The sequence below is a fragment of the Erpetoichthys calabaricus genome, chromosome 17, assembly GCF_900747795.2.
Source record: "Erpetoichthys calabaricus chromosome 17, fErpCal1.3, whole genome shotgun sequence".
NCBI lineage: Eukaryota > Metazoa > Chordata > Cladistia > Polypteriformes > Polypteridae > Erpetoichthys > Erpetoichthys calabaricus.
In genome coordinates this window covers 5,393,916-5,416,469 of record NC_041410.2, presented here as the reverse complement: position 1 = coordinate 5,416,469, position 22,554 = coordinate 5,393,916, and the positions used below count along the sequence as shown (strand labels likewise).

Sequence of the window (22,554 nt, the reverse complement as noted above, 5' to 3'; positions counted from 1 at the left end):
CCAAGGTTCGATCCCTGAGAGGGGAGCAATAGACTGTATACGCCTGATGAGACCAAATGAGGGCAAAAACGTGTCGCGTACTCTTTGCATTATTTGACAGTAAACTTTGCAACATTCCATGACCTGCTTCTCGCAACTGAAAAAGGGCACTGTGGTGGATGTTTGCCGACTGGCAATGCGATGTGTTGCTTTATCTAGAAAATTGATTCATTTAAGTTTATCACGCAAAAATGTTATCTTGACTTATGGAAAAATAACTAACTATACATATATATATATATATATATATATATACATATATATATATATATATATATATATATATATATATATATATATATATATATATATATATATATATATATAAATATATAGTTGAAAATAGTTTTACTGTCAAATAATGCAAGCTGACCAACCACAAGCGTTACCTGGTAGGTAACCACCCACACAATTCAGGTCGTCGAGACTCAGACTACGAATGCAATGAATGTATATATATATATACTGTACATATATACATACATATATATATATATATATATATACATACATATATATATATGTATATATATATATATATATATATATATATATATACAGTCACATTTTTTGTCACACTTTAAATCGGGCTTATTTTAAAACCTACATGAATATGTTTGCTATCATTCTTTTCAGAGTTCATTGAACTTTAATATGATGTTGTTAGATTTTCAGATTCTTATTCCGTTTTTAAATTATAAACTAAAAATATTAAGAAGTCACATCCAGCGAGACAAGACTTTGTGCCAAGAGATTTAACCACACCCGGGGCCAGAAATAAAATTGTTTCCCATTGTATCATTGTTTAACAGGGGGTTTTGGAGGAGTGACCGCGTCTCCTTGGGGTGCGTTCAGCCCCCCTCTTCACAACACAAGCAGCAGAGACGTAAAGTGGCTGGCGCATAGCGCAGGGCGGGGGGGTTGGCAAGCAAAGAAAGCAGGGGGGAACTCCCTAGTGTATAAATATATATATATATATATTGTGGTGGGCGGCCAGGACGCCCCTTCTACATATGTTCCGGGGGAGCAACCGTGAGCATCTCAGTACCTCCCCCGGGATGCTTGGTGGCAGCCTCCCTGGCTGATGATAGTGCCTCAGTTTCCCGCAGGGCTCCATGGGAAATGGAGTCCTCAACAGCCCGGTTGGCAGCTGGAGTGGCTGCCAGGGTGTGCTGCATTGATTCCACAGCCCAGCTGGACAAATCTTCAGCCCCACCTGGAAGTGCAATTGGAACCAGGTGGTCAAGCACCTGGAACACTTCCGGGTGGGCTATAAAAGGGGCCAGCCACCACCACTCAGGGCCAGAATCGGGAGGAAGAGGACAAGGTTGCCTGGGAGGAGTGGTGGTACCAGAAGAAGGGTTGTGTGTTGTGGTTTAAGTGCTTTGGGACTGTGTATTACATGTGGGGATCACGGGGAAGACATGCCCCACAGGTGAAGAAAATAAAAGTCTTGTTGTGTTTTTACATGTGCCTCTGTGTAGTCTGTGCCAGGTCGGGCGCTATATAGCGTCCAATTCATAATATATATATATATATATATATATTCACGTCATTCGTAGTCTGTGTCACAATCTGATTGTATGGGTGGTTACCTACCAGGTAACGCTTGTGGTTGGCCAGCAAGTCTGCTAACATCCGCCACGGTGCCCTCAGTTGTGAGAAGCAGATCATAGAATGGTTGACATAGTTTACTGTCAAATAATGCAAAGAGTATGCGACACGTGTTTCGCCCTAATTCTGGGCTCATCAGGCGTACACACTCTACTGCACTCCCTCTCGGGAATTGAACCTCGGACGTCAGCGCCAGAGGCGAAGCCCCTAACGTTGCACCACGGCGTGTGGTTAATTTATTTGACAGTTAACTATTTCAACCATTCTATGATCTGCTTCTCGCAACTGAAGGAGGGCACCGTGGCAGATGTTAGCCGACTTGCTGACCAACCACAAGCGTTACCTGGTAGGTAATCACCCATACAATCAGATTGTGACACAGACTACGAATGCAATGAATGTAATTACCCCGATCTACATGCTGTCAAATAAATGAACCACACGCCGTGGCGCACTGTTAGGGGCTTCGCCTCTAGCGCTGACATCCGAGGTTCAATTCCCATAAGGGAGTGCAATGAGTGTGTACGCCTGATGAGCCCAGAATTAGGGCGAAACATGTGTCGCGTACTCTTTGCATTATTTGACAGTAAACTATTTCAACCATATACTGTATATATATATATATATATATATATATATATATATATATATATATACAGTATATATATATATATATATATATATATATATATATATATATATATATACACACATTGCGTCCAGCACATATACATTGGGGGAGCATCTCATGGGCCTGTCCATACCTGAAAATACAGAAAAGCTTTTGGATGTAATTCACCACTAACCACTTTCTGTTGCTAATAGAATGGAGAAGACCCTGGATGACTAGTGACATCACTTCCACTTCTGCTGTAATTAGCTCCGCCCCTTCTGCTTCTACCACTATAAAGACTTGATCCAAAGAGGAAGCCTCCATTCAGTTTGTAAGAACACATAACTTTTCACAGAGAAAAGGGAATCTGAGAGCTTGAGGAGCCATTAACCCGCAACCCTTCCACCATCCCAAAATTGTTTTCCTTTCTTTCATTTTTCAACCCTAAAATTAAATGGGGTATCCCCTTGAGATGGATGAAGTGATGAATAGTGTACCCAAGGGACAGAAAGTGGTGATTGGAGCGGATTTTAATGGACATGTTGATGAAGGGAACAGAGGAGATGAGGAGGTGATGAGTAGGTATGGTGTCAAGGAGAAGAATGAAGAAGGTCAGAGGATAGTGGATTTTGCCAAAAGGATGGACATGGCTGTGGTGAATATGTATTTTAAGAAGAGGGAGGAACATAGGGTGACGTACAAGAGTGGAGGAAGATGCACACAGGTAGATGACATCCTATGAAGAAGAGCCAATCTGAAGGAGACTGAAGACTGCAAAGTGGTGGAGGGGGAAAGTGTAGTTAAGCAGCATAGGATAGTAGTCTGTAGGATGACGTTGGAGATCAAGAAGAGGAAGACAGTGAGGGCAGAGCCAAGGATCAAATGGTAGAAGTTGAAAAAAGAAAAACTGCCAAGTTCAGTTTAGGGAGGAGGTGAGACAGGCACTGAGTGGCAGTGAAGAGTTACCAGACAGCTGGGAAACTACAGCAGATGTAGTAAGGGTGACAGCAAGAAGGGTGCTTGGCATGACATCTGGAAAGAGGAAGGAGGAAAAGTAAACCTGGTGGTGGAATGAGGAAATACAGGAGAGTATACAGAGGAAGAGGATGGCGAAGAAGAACTGGGATAGTCGGAGAGATGCAGAAAGTAGACAAGAGTACAAGAAGATAAGGTGTAAGGTGAAGAGAGAGGTGGCGAAGGCTAAAGAAAAAGAGTATGATGAGTTGTATGAGAGGTTGGACACTAAGGAGGGAGAAAAGGACCAGTGGGCTACAGAGAGGGGCCGAGCTGGGAAAGATGTGCAGCAGGTTAGGGTGATTAAGGATAAAGATGGAAACATACTGACAAGCGAGGAGAGTGTGTTGAGCAGATGGAAAGAGGACTTTGAGAGGATGATGAATGAAGAGAACGAGAGAGAGAAGAGGTTGGATGATGTGGAGATAGTGAATCAGGAAGTGCAACAGATAAGCAAGGAGAAAGTAAGGACAGTGATGAAAAGGATGAAAAACAGAAAGGCCGTTGGTCAAGATGACATACCTATGGAAGCATGGAGGTGTTCAGGAGAGATGGTAGTGGAGTTTTTAACCAGACTGTTTAATGGAATCTTGGAAAGTGAGAGGATGCCTGAGGAGTGGAGAAGAAGTGTACTGGTGCCGATGTTTAAGAATAAGGGGGATGTGCAGGACTGCAGTAACTACAGGGGGATAAAACTGATGAGCCACAGCAAGAAGTTATGGGAAAGAGTAGTGGATTCTAGGTTAAGAAGTGAGGTGATGATTAGTGAGCAGCAGTGTGGTTTCATGGCAAGAAAGAGCACAACAGATGTGATGTTTGCTCTGAGGGTGTTGATGGAGAAGTAGAGAGAAGGCCAGAAGGAGTTGCATTGCATCTTTGTGGACCTGGAGAAAGCATATGACAGGGTGCCTCGAGAGGAGTTGTGGTATTGTATGAAGAAGTCGGGAGTGGCAGAGAAGTACGTAAGAGTTGTACAGGATATGTATGAGAGAAGTGTGACCGTGGTGTGGTCTGCAGTAGGAGTGACGGAGGTGGGATTACATCAGGGATCGGCTCTGAGCCCTGTCTTATTTGCAATGATGGTGGACAGGATGACAGACGAGATTAGACAGGAGTCTCCGTGGACTGTGATGTTTGCTGATGACATTGTGATCTGTAGTGATAGTAGGGAGCAGGGTGAGGAGACCCTGGAGAGGAGGAGATATGCTCTGGAGAGGAGAGGAATGAAGGTCAGTAGGAACAAGACAGAATACATGTGTGTAAATGAGAGGGAGGTCAGTGGAATGGTTAGGATGCAGGGAGTAGAGTTGGTGAAGGTGGAGGAGTTTAAATACTTAGGATCAACAGTACACAGTAATGGGGAGTGTGGAAGAGAAGTGAAAAAGAGAGTGCAGGCAGGGTGGAGTGTGTGAAGAAGAGTGTCAGGAGTGATTTGTGACAGACGGGTATCAGCAAAAGTGAAAGGGAAGGTCTACAGGACATAAGTGAGACCAGCTATGTTATATGGGGTGGAGATGGTGGCACTGACCAGAAAGCAGGAGACAGAGCTGGAGGTGGCAGAGTTAAAGATGCTAAGATTTGCATTGGGTGTGACAAGGATGGATAGGATTAGAAATGAGGACATTAGAGGGTCAGCTCAAGTTGGACGGTTGGGAGACAAAGTCGGAGAGGCGAGATTGCATTGGTTTGGACATGTGCAGAGGAGAGATCGGGTATATTGAGAGAAGGGTGCTAAGAATAGAGCTGCCAGGTAAGAGAAGAAGAGGCAGGCCTAAGAGAAGGTTTATGGATGTGGTGAGAGAGGACATGCAGGTGATGGGTGTAACAGAACAAGATGCAGAGGACAGAAAGATATGGAAGAAAATGATCCACTGTGGCGACCCCTAACGGGAGCAGCCGAAAGAAGAAGAAGTCTCAGCTCCAGACATCATTGGTGGTCTTACCACTCCCTTAAAAACCTTACCTTTAACCTTTCCCTTAATTCCAATAGTGCAGACAGAGTCTGGCAACCTCATTGTGTGTAGCTGACAGAGGCCTTCAACTTTATAGCACCTAGACTTCAGAATGTCCTCACTAACATAATGAGATCAGCCGATTCAGTTCATTGTTTTAAAAACAACTTCAGACTCATTTATTTAGCAAGGCATTGAAGTGACCCGGACATTCTGACCCGTTCTGTTTGACCAGGTGCTCTGGAAGATTTGCTTTTTGTATCACAAATTTTCTCATACTATTTGTATTTTTTTTGTTGTTTCTTATTCTATTCTTATATTCTTTTTCTATTTCAATGCTTTGTGTTCCTTTAACTATAGTGTTTTATGCAGTTATTATTTGTATCCAGTGTTGTAATTGACCTGTAGTTCATTCTGAATTTCTGTGAAGCACTTTGTGCATGGGAAAGACGCTATATAAATAAAATGTATTATTTTTATTGTGGAATAGAAATGTATATCGAATACTATATCGATGACTCCTACTTAAAATTGTGCATACTGAATACCCCCCCCCCCCCCCCCCCATTTTAAAATTTGTGGCCCCCGTGTGAGTACCGAGACCAGAGGGCAGACCACACAGACAGACGCTACCTTTCCGCCGATCGAGTGCGGCGCATTCACACAGACAGGCTTCCTTGGAATGGCTGCTGTCGAGCCACCCTCCGCGGGCACGATGTGTCTGATTTGTCAACATCAGTGTCTGCAATCGGTGGCTCTGGGCTCGGCACCCACTGGGAAGTGTTTGCCCTCGATAACTCTGCGCTCGGCGGCCCGCCTGTGCTGACAATGAATGGCTGCCTGTAGAGAGAGAGAGAGCGAGCGAAGAGAGAGAAAGCCTCCGACTCTTCCATTGAAACCGTTTCCAGCAGCCTTCACCGAGGGGGTGAGTCGTGTCTGCTGCCGCCGCCGCTGCTTCACATTCCGGGGGTGTCGGCGGATCGGGAAGGGGGGGGCAGAGGCGGCCCATGCTCGACGGTGGAGCGGGTCTGCCGGCTTCTTCGTCGTCGCCGCCGCCGCCCCCCCAGAGGCTCGGCCTTTGGTGTGTTTGCGGCCGGGATGGTGTGGGGGGGAGACGTTTGTCGATCGGCTTAAGTGGTCCGGTTGTTTTTTGTTTTTTTTTTCTGGGGTGGAAGGCGAGTGGTGTGGAAAGTCCGTTTGTGGTTCTTGTTGTATTTATATGACGGGGGGATGGGCCGCCGGAAAGAGCCCTAAGTAAACTTTAACCAGTTGCCTTCGGAGGCTCGCGAGCGGCTCTGGTGCCCCCACGGAGGGACTCGGGCGACACTGCGGCTGTCGTCTAACTTTTTGAAATCTCGTATTAAAGAGCCCCGACACTTGCCTTTGAGCCAGCAGATGAGCACCCATTGGCGTGTGAGTGTGTGTTTCTCGGGGTTTTGCCGGGGAGGTGGTTGATTGGGGGGGGGGGTGGTGGGTGCAATGTTTATTTTGCAGCTGGTCGATGCGCATCATTTTCCTTTTTAGGCGGATGATCGCGTTTCTATTCTTATCGTTGGTGTTAAGATGTCACATTTCTGTCTCGTCTTCAATAGACCTGTTGCAGGGGGGTGGGGTACACAGGTACTGCAAACCAAAAGACCTGCCAAAAGAAAAAAAAAAAAACGGAGAGACCCTCTGACGAAATGGTGGTGCGTCTCGGACGGTCTGCGCTCCGCCCAGAAGAGTTCAGGAGCCGCACGAGCCCACACCGACGAGACGCCACCATGTCGCTTTTTTTTTTTCCCCTCCACCCCCCCCCCCCCTTTTATTTGGCTTCTGGAAGGAAGGGTGAGGAAAGTGTCGTGCGCCTGGCATCCAGACTCCCAGTAGGCCCCAGGATGTCGAGCGCGAGCGGCGCGCACACGCACCGAGTGGGACCCGCAGCGCGCCACCCGTCATATTGGCACAAACCCGGGCCGACGGCACAGCCTCCTCACCGCACTTCCTAAGCCCAATAAAGTAGAGTTTTAATGTTTTTTTTTTTTGAGGGGGGGCGGCTTTCCTTTCCTGCCACCCTCGCCGGCCCGTGCCAAGCGATCGTAGCCTATCCTAACAGGCAGACAGAGGGAGAAGGAGACAGAGTGCCACCGCAGCGGCGTGACTGGCGCTGATTACCAAGCCGCGGGTGCTAATTACATCCCAGGAGAATATACATGGCGGGCCCTTGAGCGAAAGCACGCGCGAGCGTTTTATTTATTTATCTAAATCAGAACGCTTTCTGTGGATAAGGTTGGCAGGGGAAATGTAAATCAAAAAAAAAAAAGAGAGAGGAAACTTCATTTAGGATCTGAGCTGCGCCAGGCATAGTGCATTGTGGACCTGAGGGCTATGATTGCTCGAATTGCCTGGAAAAACAGTAAGTGAGCCGGCTAGCAAGCAAAACTTTGAACGTGACACTTGGCAGAATGGGGCGCTTATGGTCACGGGTACAGACTATGGCGAAATCCTTACTGGCATGTGCTAATCAACATGCAACACATCATCTGTCTCAGGTGCCATGATCAAAAAGTACACGTTAGTGTGAAAAAGTAAGTGCACTCCTGGAAATGGAAGAAATTTGACCAACAAGAGGAGACCATTCACTCTGTCCTGCTCGTTTGTTTAGGTATCGGCTAAGCTGTCTGAATGTCACGCCCAGGTCCTTCTTAAAGTTGGGCAAGGTTTCTGCTTCGACTACATGTCTCGGTAGTTAGTCCCACAAATCTTTTGTGTAAAGAAGTGCTTCCTGGCTTTGGTCCTAAATGCGCTTATTAATTACCTCCACTGGTGTTCCTCGACTTTGTGATTCACTGTTAAAGAGTTCTGCTGGATCTACTTTATCAATGCCTTTGAGAATTTCGAAGACTTGGATGAGGTCTGGGCAGCACGGTGGCGCAGTTAGGAGACCTGGGTTTCTTCCCGGGTCCTCCTTGCATGGAGTTTGCATGTTCTCCCCATGTCTACGTGGGTTTCCTCCCACAGTCCAAAGACATGCAGGTTAGGTGCACTGTTGATCCTAAATTGTCCCTAGTTTGTGCTTGGTGTGTGTATGTGCCCTACAGTGGGCTGGCACCCTGCCCGGGGTTTGTTTCCTGCCTTGCGCCCTGTGCTGGCTGGGATTGGCTCCAGCAGACCCCCGTGACCCTGTAGTTAGGTAGCGGGTTGGTAGATGGATGGATGAATGGATGAGGTGCCCATGCACTCTCCTTTGCTCGAGACCAAACAGTTTGAATTCTTTGAGTCTGTCACAGTAGGACATGGCAAGAAGTTCTGAGATGCTCCTGATTGCTCTCCTCTGTAAAGCATGGAGTGCTGCTGTGTCTTTCTTGTAACGTGGTGATCACAGCTGCACACAGTAGTCCAGCTGCAGTCTCACTAGTGTATTATATATAGTAGTCTGAGCATAACGTCTCTTGGTTTATAAATTTTCTATTTTTTGATAGAGCTTTATGTGTCCCCGGGTGTAATTTGTCTTTTTACAGAAGCTCTTTAAATAAATAGATATACAAAAGCACAATGACAAAAAGTGAATCTCAAAAGAGAAAGAAAAACATCAAAAGACTCCTGTTTGACTAGGCAGTCCCGGTGAGGCACCTTAAAATGTTTTGTTTTTTTTTGTAGCCCATCTGTTTCAACTTCAGGTAGCTTTTAGACAGACCGATAGTGACACACACACACCAGAATGACTAAAAAGGAGAATATTTAAAAAGAAAGAAAACTTCTTAAAGTTACAGTCCCAGTGAGGTGTTCCACAGGCGCTTTGTTATAAAGTCACGTTTTCTGACACACGTCTTCTAAATAATTTGTTGGCTAAAAGTCCTTCGCACTGGTTTATCAGAGAGAGGATGTGCAGCATTGTTTATAATGGCACTCACTTTGTCTTCATTCTCCTTTTTCCAATGTCCTCCACCGGGTCTAGAGAGCGTCCCATAATGGAGCCTGCCCTTTTAATTAGCTTATTGATTTGGTGGGCCGCTCTTGACATGATGTTACTAGCCCAGCACACCATATTGTCCATTACAGAGTTGTGGAAGATGTGAAAGAACACCGTCCCCTAAGAAAAAAGAGCCTGCACTGCCCCTTTTCCAAGTATTTGCCTCTCCCTGAGTAGTCCCCGGACAAAGGCAGATTAGGATGGCGAAAGTCAACAGTTTTTCTGATCTAACCCATCATTTTCTTTGCATTGCTTAGATGCTAAAAAAGTTGTCAACATAAACCCCCAAATCCTTTTTAGGGGCTGCTGCCTGTACATTAGTGGTTTTCAACCTTTTCGCTGGAGTGGAACCCTGCGCACAAATGGTTACCTTGCTCACGGAACCCTGTGCAATTATCCACCAGTATGTCCCAGCATTTTCCGGAGATTTAGGCGGAACCCTTGGGTTCCACGAAACCCAGGTTGAAAAACACTGCTGTAGATCATTGTCTCCCATCTTGTATTTATAATTGACATTCATTGTGCTCACATGTGGCACTTTTCCATGTTTCTATGTAAGCTTATTAAGTCTTCTTCAGTTACTTTTGCTGCTTCCTCTGTGTCTGACATTCCTCCAATTTTTGAATTTACCATTGGGTAAACTTCTGTCCCATCGCATTTGAACGCAGCATGTTACCAACTTATTCATTTTTGAGTTTTCCTGTTGAGAACAGGGCATTCAATCCAGCAACCATTCTGTTCACCTAGACTGTACAAAATAACATGAAGTTAAGATTTGAGGGTCCCTAAAGTCCCTGCTGTCCATGACACTGCTTGGTTATTTATTCCACGAGTCTGTGGTTCTTTGCATGAAGAAAAGGTTTCTTATATTTGTGCAAAATCTGCCTTTACGTTTCTAATCATGTTCCTGTGAACTGGGGTCTGCTGTACTAATTCCTTTCATAATTTTAGGCAATTCAGTCCTGTCCCCTGTCAATGATTGTTTTTCTTAAATTGAAAAGTTTCATTTCCTTCAATTTCCTCTCATAGCTCAAACCTCTCAGTCACTAAATCAGCCTAGTCGCTCTCCTCTAGACCTTCTCTACATGTTTTTTGTAATATGGAGATTGTATACCTTAAGGATACCTTCCCTTGACTTTTCCTCCACACATGATGATATCTAACCTAACATCCTGTTAGCTTTCTTGATTACTTCTGTTCATTGTCAGGATGTAGATCAGGGATCTCAAACTCCGGTCCTGGAGGGCCCCAGTGACTGCAGGTTTTCATTCCAATCCTTTTCTTAATTAGTGACCCATTTTTGCTGCTAACTAACTTTTTGAATTAATTTTAATTAACTTGCTCTTGAAGACTGAGACCCCTCAATTGTTTCTTTTTCCTTAATTAGCAGGCAAACAATAATGAGATACAAAGTGAGCCAAAGAAAACTGTGACCATCATACAGTATCTGAAAATAATGAAAGATGAAGGTCTCAGGAATGCTGATTTGCTCAGGTCCCCAAAATATTTTAACTGAGCTCTTAGAAAAGTAAAGAAAAAAATGAACAATTTTGAAAATGTCTGCTATTGTACAATGAGAGCAGCAACAAGCCATGGAATTAAAGAACGGGTTTAATTAACAGCAAACTTGCCAACTACTTAAGCAAGTGGTTGGAGTGAAATTGTTGGAGTTTGAGGCCCTGACTTAGTTGGTCTCCTGTTGGCTCACTCACTTCATGTTTCAGTTCTGTTTAAGGAAAGAAATGAAGAAATTCAAAGGAACGATGAAGAGATTCCAGGGAACAACAAGTCAATTAAAATGAATTCAAAAGAAGTTAATTAGCAGCAAAAACCGGTCACTAATTAAGAAAAGGATGAGAATGAAAACCTGCAGCCACTGTGGCCGTCCAGGACTGGAGTTTGAGATCCCTGATGTAGATATTGACGAGTCCGCTATGACCCGCTGGTCCTTCTTATAAGGTGTATTATCAAGTTCCAGACCTCCCATTGTGTTTTCAAATCTACATGTAGGAGTGAAAATGGTAGATTTGAATAAGAGTGGGTTTTGACGTTTCTCTCGGTAGAGCCCAAGAATTACTTTCTCACAGACTTATATTGCAAAAGAATGAAAACGAATGGCAAGCAATGCATAATGTAATATACTGATAATAGTAATAAGTACAAATTAATTCTATATCGTAAATGAAAGGGTAAGATTTCTTAAGCAGACTATAAGATTTCCTAAGCTTATTAAACGTACATGCCACAGTGGTGCAACTGAATATTATTAATCTTCACTTCAGCCTTCAAAGTTATTCCTTAAAGTGCATCAAAGCTGTCATTCCAGGACGGTGCTTTACTATTAATCAGTCTGCTATGACTCTTATGTGAAGACCTGCCATTTTGACATCCATTAATTACGCTGTTTAAAAAAAAATCCTGCACTAGACTGTAAATGAAATTGGATGTTTTCATCAAAGTTATTAAGCGTTTGCCACCATTTTTGTAAATGTTGAAAAGTATTTTTTTTGGTTTTTTTTTTAACCCCACCCCACCCCACCTAGAGGGTGATGTGAAACGTTATGGAGTCGGAAGTTTTGAGTCCCGACTCCACAGCCCTGGTTATGTGTACTTTCCCTTCTTTATGATGTCACTATAATGCCTACTTGTAAGTCACTGTCCTGGATCAGCGATTTTGATGCGTTTTCAGGAATGAAAGAAAACGAACAAAGTCACGTCTGTCATATACTGTATGTACAGTATGTATAAGGAAACAAAAAATTATGTAAGCAGTTGTGTAATAATATTGTACTTGTGAAGTACCTTAGAATAGTGTTCCCTATGAAAACGTGGTACAGAAAATAAAATTGGGTTGTTTAAGTTGAGGTTGCATTACACAACTTCTAGTTGGAGGTAGCATCAAACTGCATTTTCTGATCTCTTTGCCTAAACGTGTTGGATTACATGGTGAGAAATCAGTGGGGATGACAAAGCAGATGACTTTTTAGCACCGTTTCAAATTTCCAAAGTATCATGAGCTCACCTCTTTTTCTGATTACCAGTAACGTGTGCACTCTGACAACTCTGGCGTTGTACTCGGACTTTTTAGACAAAGCGAGATCTGCCACAACATTGGCCCTTTCCACATACTCCCAAGTTTGCCACATTCTGGCAGCCAGTTAACATGCTGCCTGACCGCGCAGGTGTCCTTAGGATGTTTTCCAGACATAGGGAGTTCAGCTGCCGTGTCTGTCTGTGTTTGTTCTCAATACTTTTGTGGTACAACAAACGTGAGACATCAGACAGACGAGCCTCTCTTCTGTTTGTGAGATCTAAAACACTCCCATTCTTATTCCTCATGCCTGCTTTTTGTGCATTGTACTTCTAGTGCTTTTTAGGCGCTTTCCCACCACAGGAATTTTTTTTCAGGAACGCAGGAACTTTTGTAGCATTCCCACCGCAGGAACTCGGGCCATTTGTAATTCCTGGTACTTCTTTTTAGCTCCTACTCCAGGTAATGTACTTTTCGTTCAACCAGGCACTATTGATGGTGTGGCTTGGGCTGGAACCATCTTACAAATCCATTAAGAGTGTTTGGACTTTGGAGAGTAAACCATGAAGATGGAACACCACACATCGCATCGTGCCTCCCTTGTATGCCGTTCCATCCACCGAATTGAAGCAATAATTTCCCCCTGTATAGTCACAATCGCTGCAAAGCATTAAGGTCAGGGCATCCCCCGTGAACTCTCGATTGTGCTGCACTTCGCACCACATCACTATTCACAGTCCCCACTCTGGTGTGTCTCACCAAGCACTGCATTGAAGCATTAAATTTTCTCCGAGAAGTCATGGTTGGTTCACAACTATAAGGTGTGGTGGTGGGGGGGGGGTTCCCTGTGAACTCCCAAACTCTTGATTGCACCACATCACTCTACATAGTCACCTCCCTGTTGTGCCGTGCCATACACCACATCGAAGCAGTAAGTGGGGACAGGGTCCCTGATGAACTCTCGAATGCACCCTACTTCACACCACATCAGTCTAACTTACACATCATGTGTTTTGCATAAAGGTTACAGTACCTGTTGTGTGGTGGGAACATAATACATGAAAGTGGCCAGGGAAACTCATCGATTCCAGAAAACAAAGTTCCTGGGGTGGGAAAGTGAAATTTGGTTGTCACCTTTCGCATACTCCGAGCCCGCCACTACGCATCGATTTTGTTGAGGTGAGTTGTAGACTGGTTGGATGGAGCCGCTGGGGATGTCATACTACATGCCAGTCATCACAGGAGTATACTGTGACTGCCCCGACGTGCCACGGTTATGTCAGTGAAACCTGTGACTGAAGGTTGCTGTAAAATAGCACAACGTGACGGGGTCTTAAGTTAAACCTGAAAACACTCTTAATCCTTTTGAAAAAATGATGGAAAAACTGAACACCGGTAAAGAAGTGGAGGGCATTGTGTGGGATGGCATTGGCATATATGCTAGCTGCTCTTTTAACACCCTTGAGCTATAGATGCTGAAATGTAATAATTTCTTAGGTTCGTGGTGGTTTGAATTTGTGAGTCATCTGCAACTAATCAAATCTTGGAGACGAGAATCCTCAAATTAAAGGAGTCCACTGGGCTTTATGATGAACACACACACTGGTGTTGGCGTTGCAGAGTATGCTGCTCTGTGATTATGGTATTTATTTGCACCTTGTGCAGAATCAACCGGTTTGGGTGGGGGGGACACAATTAGGAATGTTAATAAACGTCAAAGAAGTGATAGAAGAAGGAATTTAATTTTGTTTGTTGTTAAAGCTGTGATAATACTGAATATATTCCTGGATTTCTTTGACATTCGAAGCCTGCAGTATGAATAGTTTCACAGTTATTTGACAGTGAGGTTTTCATTAAATGATAAAAGTAATAAACTTCACTTGACAGCAAGGACTGGCCTAAAATTGGGGGAAAAAAAAAAGTTTGGAAAAAGGCCGCAGCTGCCAAGGCTCTCTGGGACCTCGGTTGTCTATGCCTGACGTCGATATAAAGCATCATTTTATAAAATCATTTCTTTTTGTTCATCTGCTAGTGTTGGATCAGTGGTAGAATTTTAACTTTGGTTTTGTCACGCTTGGGTCACAAAGTTGCACAGGAGCACTCATGGGGTTTCCAAGAGACAGAAACTTTATTCCAGAAGAGATGGAACAAACACAAGTCTCTTTCGGGAGCGATCCGGCTGTACGAGGGACAACTGTCAAACCGGCTGCCTCGGCTCTGCCTCTTTTGGTCAAAAGAATACAAAATCTTCCTCCTCAAAGCGTTGACGTTGGCTTGGGAGCTCTGACCGGAGCAGAGGATGTCTGGGGGAAGAGAGACAAGGCAGTGAGACACTAGGACAGCCGTGGCACGGTCTTTTTAAATGTTCGAAGCCCAGCATGAGATGCAGATCTCACGGCACGGCAGCAGGCTAGAAGCTGATCCTGCAAAGAGGAGATGAAAAGCTGTGTTTGTTTCCCATTGGTTCACTGTTTAAGAGGGGGTTTCGGAGGAGCGGCTGCGTCCCCTTGGGACCGCGTTCACAATATCAATACCAGCTTTCAGACCACGGAACCGGTACCATGATGGTTACAAAACAAATAATGGATAATTTCAAATCCTCCTGGTTTTACTTCGGCCATGATGATGCACCACACCATCATGTCACACTGCACACTGCTTCCCTCTTGATAGGATGAAGCAATATTTTTCTCCTGTGAAGTCTCGGGTCTTGTTGAAGCAACATATCCCCCATGAAGTTCCCATAGGTTTGAAGCAGCACGGGGGTGAGGAGGGGGTTTGCTGTATCCAACGGATGTCTGAATTGCGAAAAAGCAATAAGGTGTTTGTACCCAGTGTAGTCTCGGTCGCATTGAAGTCTATAGAATGAAAGTTTTTTCACATCTACAAAACGGATGTGTCCAGGAAAAACCTTTGTGCTTGCTGTGGTTAAATATTGGTTGATAACAATGCATTACACAGTATTTTGCACATCCAAACAACATAGCGACATGTCCACGGAGAGATGTTGGATAGTACTGTGTGTACGGCTGATTTAATAAGACGCAAATAGACAGAAGTGCTAATAAACAGTAAAACGCTACAGCTTTCGCTAAGTTTCAGTGTACGTTGCCATTTTGAATTGACATCACAATCTGAAGTCAGACGAAACTTGGACTCGACAGACTAAGCCAGAGTTTCCAAGTAGGAAATCCGACTTGTTAGGACATTCCAGGGTGGAAATTCCAACTTCAAATGCAGTGCAGCATTAGCTCCTTAATAGATAGTTGATCATACTTTTAACAGTGCCGCACATGGACACCCATTATTTTACTGCTGCATGGTACTTCCCATTTTCTTTCATTCGGATTGTAAACATCTGATCGCTTCATCAAATTTTGACACCAGGAGTCTACATTGTTTCGTCATTTGGGGTGTTGTCCCCCTTGGTCATTTCACCAGGCAGAGACTCGCTTGTTTCATCAAGCCTTGGGGTGGTAGATCTGTGAAAAGTCCCCTTACCATCACGGGCCCCTGGGTGCACAAGAGATCGCTCTAATGGTAGGTCCATCTCTGTTTTCCTATTGTATTATGTCAGTGGTTCTCAAACTCGGTCCTGGGGACCCACTGTGGCTGCAGGTTTTTGTTCCAACCAACTTCTGTTTTTCATTGGACTCTTAGCCGAATTAATCGAGTCATTATTTCCCAGTTTCTGTGTTTTTGGAGTCAATGTAGAAATTACATACTAAGTTTGGTAGATTTTTATTAAAATGTATGCGGAATATGTCATTTTTTTAAGTCGTATTTTCAAGCTAATTTTCATTCTGCTTTTCTAGGTGTTCTGGTTATTTAGTTGATTATTTAGTAATTTGCGAGCCTGACACTGAACTCGTTTTTGCTTTCGTCATCCCAAGTGTCTGCTATGCTAGTTGTTAATTGTCACTATTAGGGTTAAATGAAGGGAGCAAACTACACAGGAAAAGAGGAAAATAATATGAAAGCAACAACAGAGAGTTAAGCATTTATAGCTTTAGAAAAAAATAGAAATAATTCTAAATGTCTTATAAATGTAAAAACCATACTGTTGTGTTTTCTGAATGCAGAATAATGAGAAGAGTAAAAAAGACTAGCTAATTAAATGAGATCAGTTGTTATTGATTATTATCACCGATTGTGAATCTGGTTGGAACAAAAACTTGCAGCCACAGGGGGTCCCCAGGATCGAGTTTGAGAACCACTGTATTATGTTGTTTTCGTATTTACAGGGTTCTGTTAACTGTAGTAACATTTTTTGATCGTTTTCTGGGAGTAAACGTAATGCTAAGAAGGTTAGCAGGTATTGTATAGAGAAATGAGACAAATCCATCAATTTCCTAAACCCAAATTGCTCCTTTTATGAAATCAGGGAGTGTCAGCCAATCTGGGAGCACTGGGTCAAGGTAGAAACCAAGTCTGGTACCACGCAAGGGCACCATATTTATCATGAACATGCGCATATTTGGCCATCTTAAGTTACTTTACACATGACAGTTAATCTTGATGTGCATTTCTTTCTAACCTAAGAGAAGAACAAAGTGTGTACAGAAGCCATTGGCAAAACGTGGGGGCAAACAGAGAACTTTCAGATTTTCCAAGGACGGTAGCCAGACTGAGAGAGGAGCCCCAGGTTACTGTAGCTGTGAACCTGCAGCACTAACCACCATGGTAACCAAAACAAAAATCTTCTCAGACCTTCCCAAACCAATTCATGCTCACACTGTACCTAATTTAACTGAGAGTACAACCGTGCACTGGTCATTTCTGACTGTGTAGACAATGAGCTGGACAAGTCCCCTCATTGCATGAAAAATTTACTTCATTTACTTGAGAGGGACTGGCAGAGATCCAGCAGTCATCATGGCTCTGGTGGATAATTGATGACTATCTTCATATTTTGAGTGTCCCACCAAATGTGAGGCAGTAGCACTCACAAAAAGTACCCCGTAACACACACGCTGCCACAAAAATCTCAAACCTGCCTGATGTAATTCAGGGTGTTGGGGTTGGTTAATGGGGGAAGGTTTGTAGCCTAACCTAGCAGCAGTTGAGGGCAGATCAGGAGTCAACCCTGGGCGGGGCACCAGCATAATAATAATAATAATAATACATTTTATTTATGTAGCACCTTTCCCATGCTCAAGGCACTTACAGAATATAAGAAGAACAGCAGGGTATACAGTATATAGCGATGTACAAACCAGATAAATAAATAAAGAAGATTACAACAGTGAATTCAGAGAAAAAAAGCCTAACAGACAACATAATTGATGGTCTCGCACACACACATACACACAGGTTACATGAACATCTTGACAGAGAGGTAAACTGAGAGAAGGGAGTAGAGATGGGAGTAGATTCATACCTGGTGGCATGGATCGTGGACTATCTTACAGACAGACCTCATTATGTGCGTCTCGGGAACTGCAGGTCTGACATTGAGGTCAGCAGCACAGGAGCGCCACAGGGGACTGTACTTTCTCCGGTCCTGTTCAGCCCATGTACATCGGACTTCCAACACAACTCGGAGTCCTGCCACCTGCAAAAGTTTGCTGACAACACTGCTATCGTGGGCTGCATCAGGAGTGGGCAGGAGGAGGAGTATAGGAACTTAATCAAGGACTTTGTTAAATGGTGCAACTCAAACCACCTACACCTGAACACCAGCAAAATCAAGGAGCTGGTGGTGGATTTTAGGAGGACCAGGCCCCTCATGGACCCCGTGATCATCAGAGGTGACTGTGTGCAGAGGGTGCAGACCTATAAATACCTGGGAGTGCAGCTGGATGATAAACTGGACTGGACTGCCAATACTGATGCTCTGTGCAAGAGAGGACAGAGCCGACTATACTTCCTTAGAAGGCTGGCGTCCTTCAACATCTGCAATAAGATGCTGCAGATGTTCTATTGGACGGTTGTGGCGAGCGTCCTTTTCTATGAGGTGGTGTGCTGGGGAGGCAGCATAAAGAGGAAAGACGCCTCACGCCTGGACAAACTGGTGAGGAAGGCAGGCTCTATTGTAGGCATGGAGCTGGACAGTTTGACATCCGTGGCAGAGCGACGGGTGCTGAGCAGACTCCTGTCAATCATGGAGAATCCACTACATCTACTGAACAGGATCATCTCCAGACAGAGGAGCAGCTTCAGCAACAGACTGCTGTCACCGTCCTGCTCTGACTCGCTAAGATTATATGAAGGCTACAACAGAAAATCGTTGGAAACGTCGTCTAATGTAACGCAACCTTAAGGGTCATTTGACCTTTTAGTGATGACATCTAACCATCAACATTTTGTTTAACATCTTAATCTCTACATCACATTGTTAAACATGGCTCAAAAGTTCAGGCACAGTGTCCGCAATCAAATTTGACAAACGAGAGGAAGCTATTCAGTCCATCAAGCCTGTTTGTTTAGCTACCAGCGAAGTTGTCCCAATTTCTCATCTAGATTCTTCTTATAGGTTGTCAAAGTTTTCGTTTGGACTTTCTTAGAGGAAAATCCCACTGATTTTTCCACACCGATTGTTACTAGGGATGAAACATGAGTTCACCACTCCAACCCTGAGACCAAACAAGACTCCATACAATGGAAGCATAATGGGTCCTCTATCCCCAAGCAATTTCATGCGCAGCATTCAGTCAGAAAAGTTAGGTTTTCTGGGATACAAAGGATGTTCTGCTGCTGGAATTCATGCCACACAAGTCAACCATCACTGGAGAAACCTACAATTCCAAGGTGAAGTCAATACATGAGGCCATCAAACAGAAACAGTGTGGGTCAACAGGCATGTTGCTGCTTCACAACAATGAATTTGGCCCACAAATCTCAAAAGATCAGATCGGATTGAAAAGATCAGGGAACAGGGCTTCATAGAACTTAACCATCCACTTTATGGTTGAACCTGGGACCCCAGTGGTTATTTTCTTTTTTGTAAATGGAAGAAATTCCTGCGTGAATGTCAATTTCCTGATGTTAATGGGTTGGCTATGGACCAAGATGAACCCTTCTGTTCTGAACGGCATACATCGTTGGAGGCACAGTGGACAAAATATGTTGAAGTGAAAGGGGGGGGACTACATCAACAAGTATGAAGGTGAATTTGACTGTCGCATTTTATTTTTTTAGTCCGGTAGATAAATTATTGAACACCCCTCATTCTAAACAATGAGATTAGCAGAAGTTGACAATTTTCAGGTAAAGATCTGTCTAGTTAAAAAAATAAATAAATAAAAAAAAAGTAAAATAGCATCCCCATATAAAAATGGCAATAGCTACAGAAGGAGAAGAAGAAGAACACTGCTCATTATTTAGAACCGTAACACAGTAACAATAAATTACAAACCAGACAACTTTTACAGGCTTTGACATCCAAATGACATTATCAAGAAAGAGACAAAATTTTCTTGTATCGAATTTTGCAGTACGAAATGTGGCCTTTTATTGTGTGACGTTGCCACAAGACTGAAATGAAACACAAAAAGCAAATGAACACGTTTATATAAAAAAAAAAAAAATAAAGTAATTGAAAAACTAGAACTGAGATATACCATGATAAACGACAAAACCATATTTCACCATCTGTATAATGATGTGAAGGTGCACATGTGAATTTGTGAATTTCCCCTTGGGATTAATAAAGTTTATCTATCTATCTATCTATCTATCTATCTATCTATCTATCTATCTATCTATCTATCTATCTATCTATCTATCTATCTATCTATCTACCTATCTACCTACCTACCTACCTACCTACCTACCTACCTAACCCCCACCCAACTCGCTGCAGGTTGTGTGTTTCTCACACACACACACTTCATTTACTGCATCGCTTCCTCAGATGAGTACAGCAAATCACAACATTATTTTGCACATAGATGCTCCACTGCTTTCACAGGCTTGTTTTCAAATCAAACTCTACTGGAACCAGCAAAGCACAGACTTATGATTGTATTGAAACACTTCTTCTCATGATGAGCTCAAATGCTACCAGGAGCAGCAAGTTACATCTACTACAGCTCTAACAAAGGTGCAGATGTGAGAACGAGTGCTTAAAACATTGATGCTCTTTTCATCGGTCCTGGTTTGGAAGGTTAAGTAGTAATCGGGTAAGTTACAAGCAAAGATGAATTATATAGAAGTGGATCTTGCATTGCTATCAACAGCAGTGCCCTGGCATGGCGGAGAGAGAAGGCAGCCAAATTCCTAATCCCTGCTTTTCTGGTCAAACAGAACCCAGAGAGTGTTTCAGCTACGGGGGATATTGTCACAGTGGAGAGGTCTCAGTGTTCTGCTGGGTGAATGATATAATTTTTTGTAAAAGGAAGTAAGTTCTTCACAGATCCAGTTGAAAGGGTCAATAAGGCTTTCAAGCAGAAAATAAAAGGACAGCCACTGATGTAAACTCTGAAAAGCAAACGATAAATTTAACTTTCAATGGTTTTGCACTGCAGTTACTTTATATTATAGGTTCATAGGGTCATTATTGTCACATATACGTTGTGGAGTTGTTGGTTTCGTCTATTTATTAAGCCGCTGTCACATTACGTGACTTTTTGTTGTCATATTCACTGATGTTATTGCTTCACCATGTCAAACTACATGACTGAAAATCGCAGATCATTTTGTTTTTACTGACCGAATACCAAACTTTCAGTACAGTCGTGCTCACCCCTTTTTCTGACTGCCAATAGTGGCACTTTACGACGGGGATAACGTATTGTCCATTCTGTTATGGTATGTAAAATACAAGTCATCAGACAGGCAAGATTCTCTTCTGGGTGTGACATTCAAAATGTGTGTCCTTGTTCCTGATTGCTACAATCTATGCATTTTACTTCTAGATTGAACATTTATTGATTTATTTGGTTGTCGGCTCTCCTGCTTACACAGACCTATTTGATTTTATCCCAGCCTGTCGCCAAGTAGTTGGTGCCACTCATTGGATGGTTGGCGCGTGAAGCGAGCAGGGGGCAAAGCCCCCTAGTTTTTTAATAACAAAAAAAAAAAAAAAAAAAGATAAAGCCTTACAAATATAGATGTTAAAACCTCTGTATACATACTAGGAGACCCAAATTGTAAAACAGCATTTCAGGATTTTTGGTACTGAAATTAAACATCAGTTTTGCAAAACCCTTTCCCTTGACACTTGGTGTTGCTGTTGCGAAAAAACGTCCATTTGTTAAGCTTCACGAAATTAAACTACATGTTGCAACGCGATCTGAACTTCGTGTGGGACAAATCCACTCCTTAGTGCTTCAATGCGATCAGGACTTCACATCTATCAAGAGGGAAACGGTGCACCAGGGAGGCGAACAATTGTGTTTGTGGAGTTATCCGTACTTGAAAATTGAATTGGTAAATTAGAGATGATGTTTACAGGTCCTACTCCTCCAAACAGTTCTAGCATTTTATATTTTACATTGGACTAGTTGTTTATTCTTTCCACTTATTTTCTCCGCCAATTCAGTGTCACAAGTAATTTATGGAGCAAACCACAACATATAAGCCTGCTTTTAACAAGCTTTACTTTAACAGAGTTTGGAATGAAAGGGAAAATGTATTCAACTCAGATTTAGGCCAGATGTGACTAAAATGACAGATTTCTGCTCAGCCAAAAAAGAATAACGTTGCATGTAGTCTCGGAAAAAAAGGAGCTGCAATCCAGGAGTCATAAATTAGCATAAAGTCGCACCTAATTTATTACCGAGCTCTTGTGAGAAAGTACAGTGCAATGCTGTGTGGAACTGGTCGTCCTTTGCCTTTGTTGTGGGTTTATTAAAAAAAAAAGGAAACCTAGAAGCCATTATGTTCAGCGATGTTGGTGGGAGAAGTGGGTGGGAGAAGGGGTCTGGGGGGACAGTCAGAAGAAGGCTTGAAAGAAATGTTGAGTTCAGGGTAACATTATGATTTACCAAGTCTCATCCATGTTACAGTTTTGGGAAGAGAGGTGTCAGTTATGGCTGACTCACTGTTGTTTAAACAAAAATAAATTTTAATGGTAAAGATATAATATGCACTTAAACTAACAAACAGCATGTGTCTCTATAGCACATTTTCATACAAATGATGTAGCTCAAAGTGCCTTTACAAGATGTCAAAGACATGCAAAGAAAAACAAATTAACCACTTAAGCACAAGGAGTCCCGCCGGCAGGACACCGCCATATTTTATGGTTGTCTGTGTATTTTGCAATAAAACCAAAACTCATTAAAATCAGCAGTGGTATTTTTACATACCCCAGAGAGTCGTATTTCAAATACAAGTTTCCATGTTTTCAGCACTCTTTCATTGTTAAAGTGTGCGATTATCCATGTAAAACCCA

At 43.1% G+C, this 22,554-nt stretch overlaps 1 protein-coding gene across 1 annotated transcript in view; it reads left to right on the top strand.

Annotated features, from left to right (window-relative positions):
• Window positions 1–5,790: 5,790 nt before the first annotated feature.
• The window catches only part of nacc1b (nucleus accumbens associated 1, BEN and BTB (POZ) domain containing b), a 56,239-nt gene continuing 39,475 nt past the window's right edge, over window positions 5,791–22,554 (top strand). Inside the window, exon 1 of the mRNA XM_028823418.2 lies at window positions 5,791–6,157. The gene's annotated coding sequence lies outside the window, so the exon portion shown is untranslated. The remainder of the gene's footprint in view (window positions 6,158–22,554) is intronic.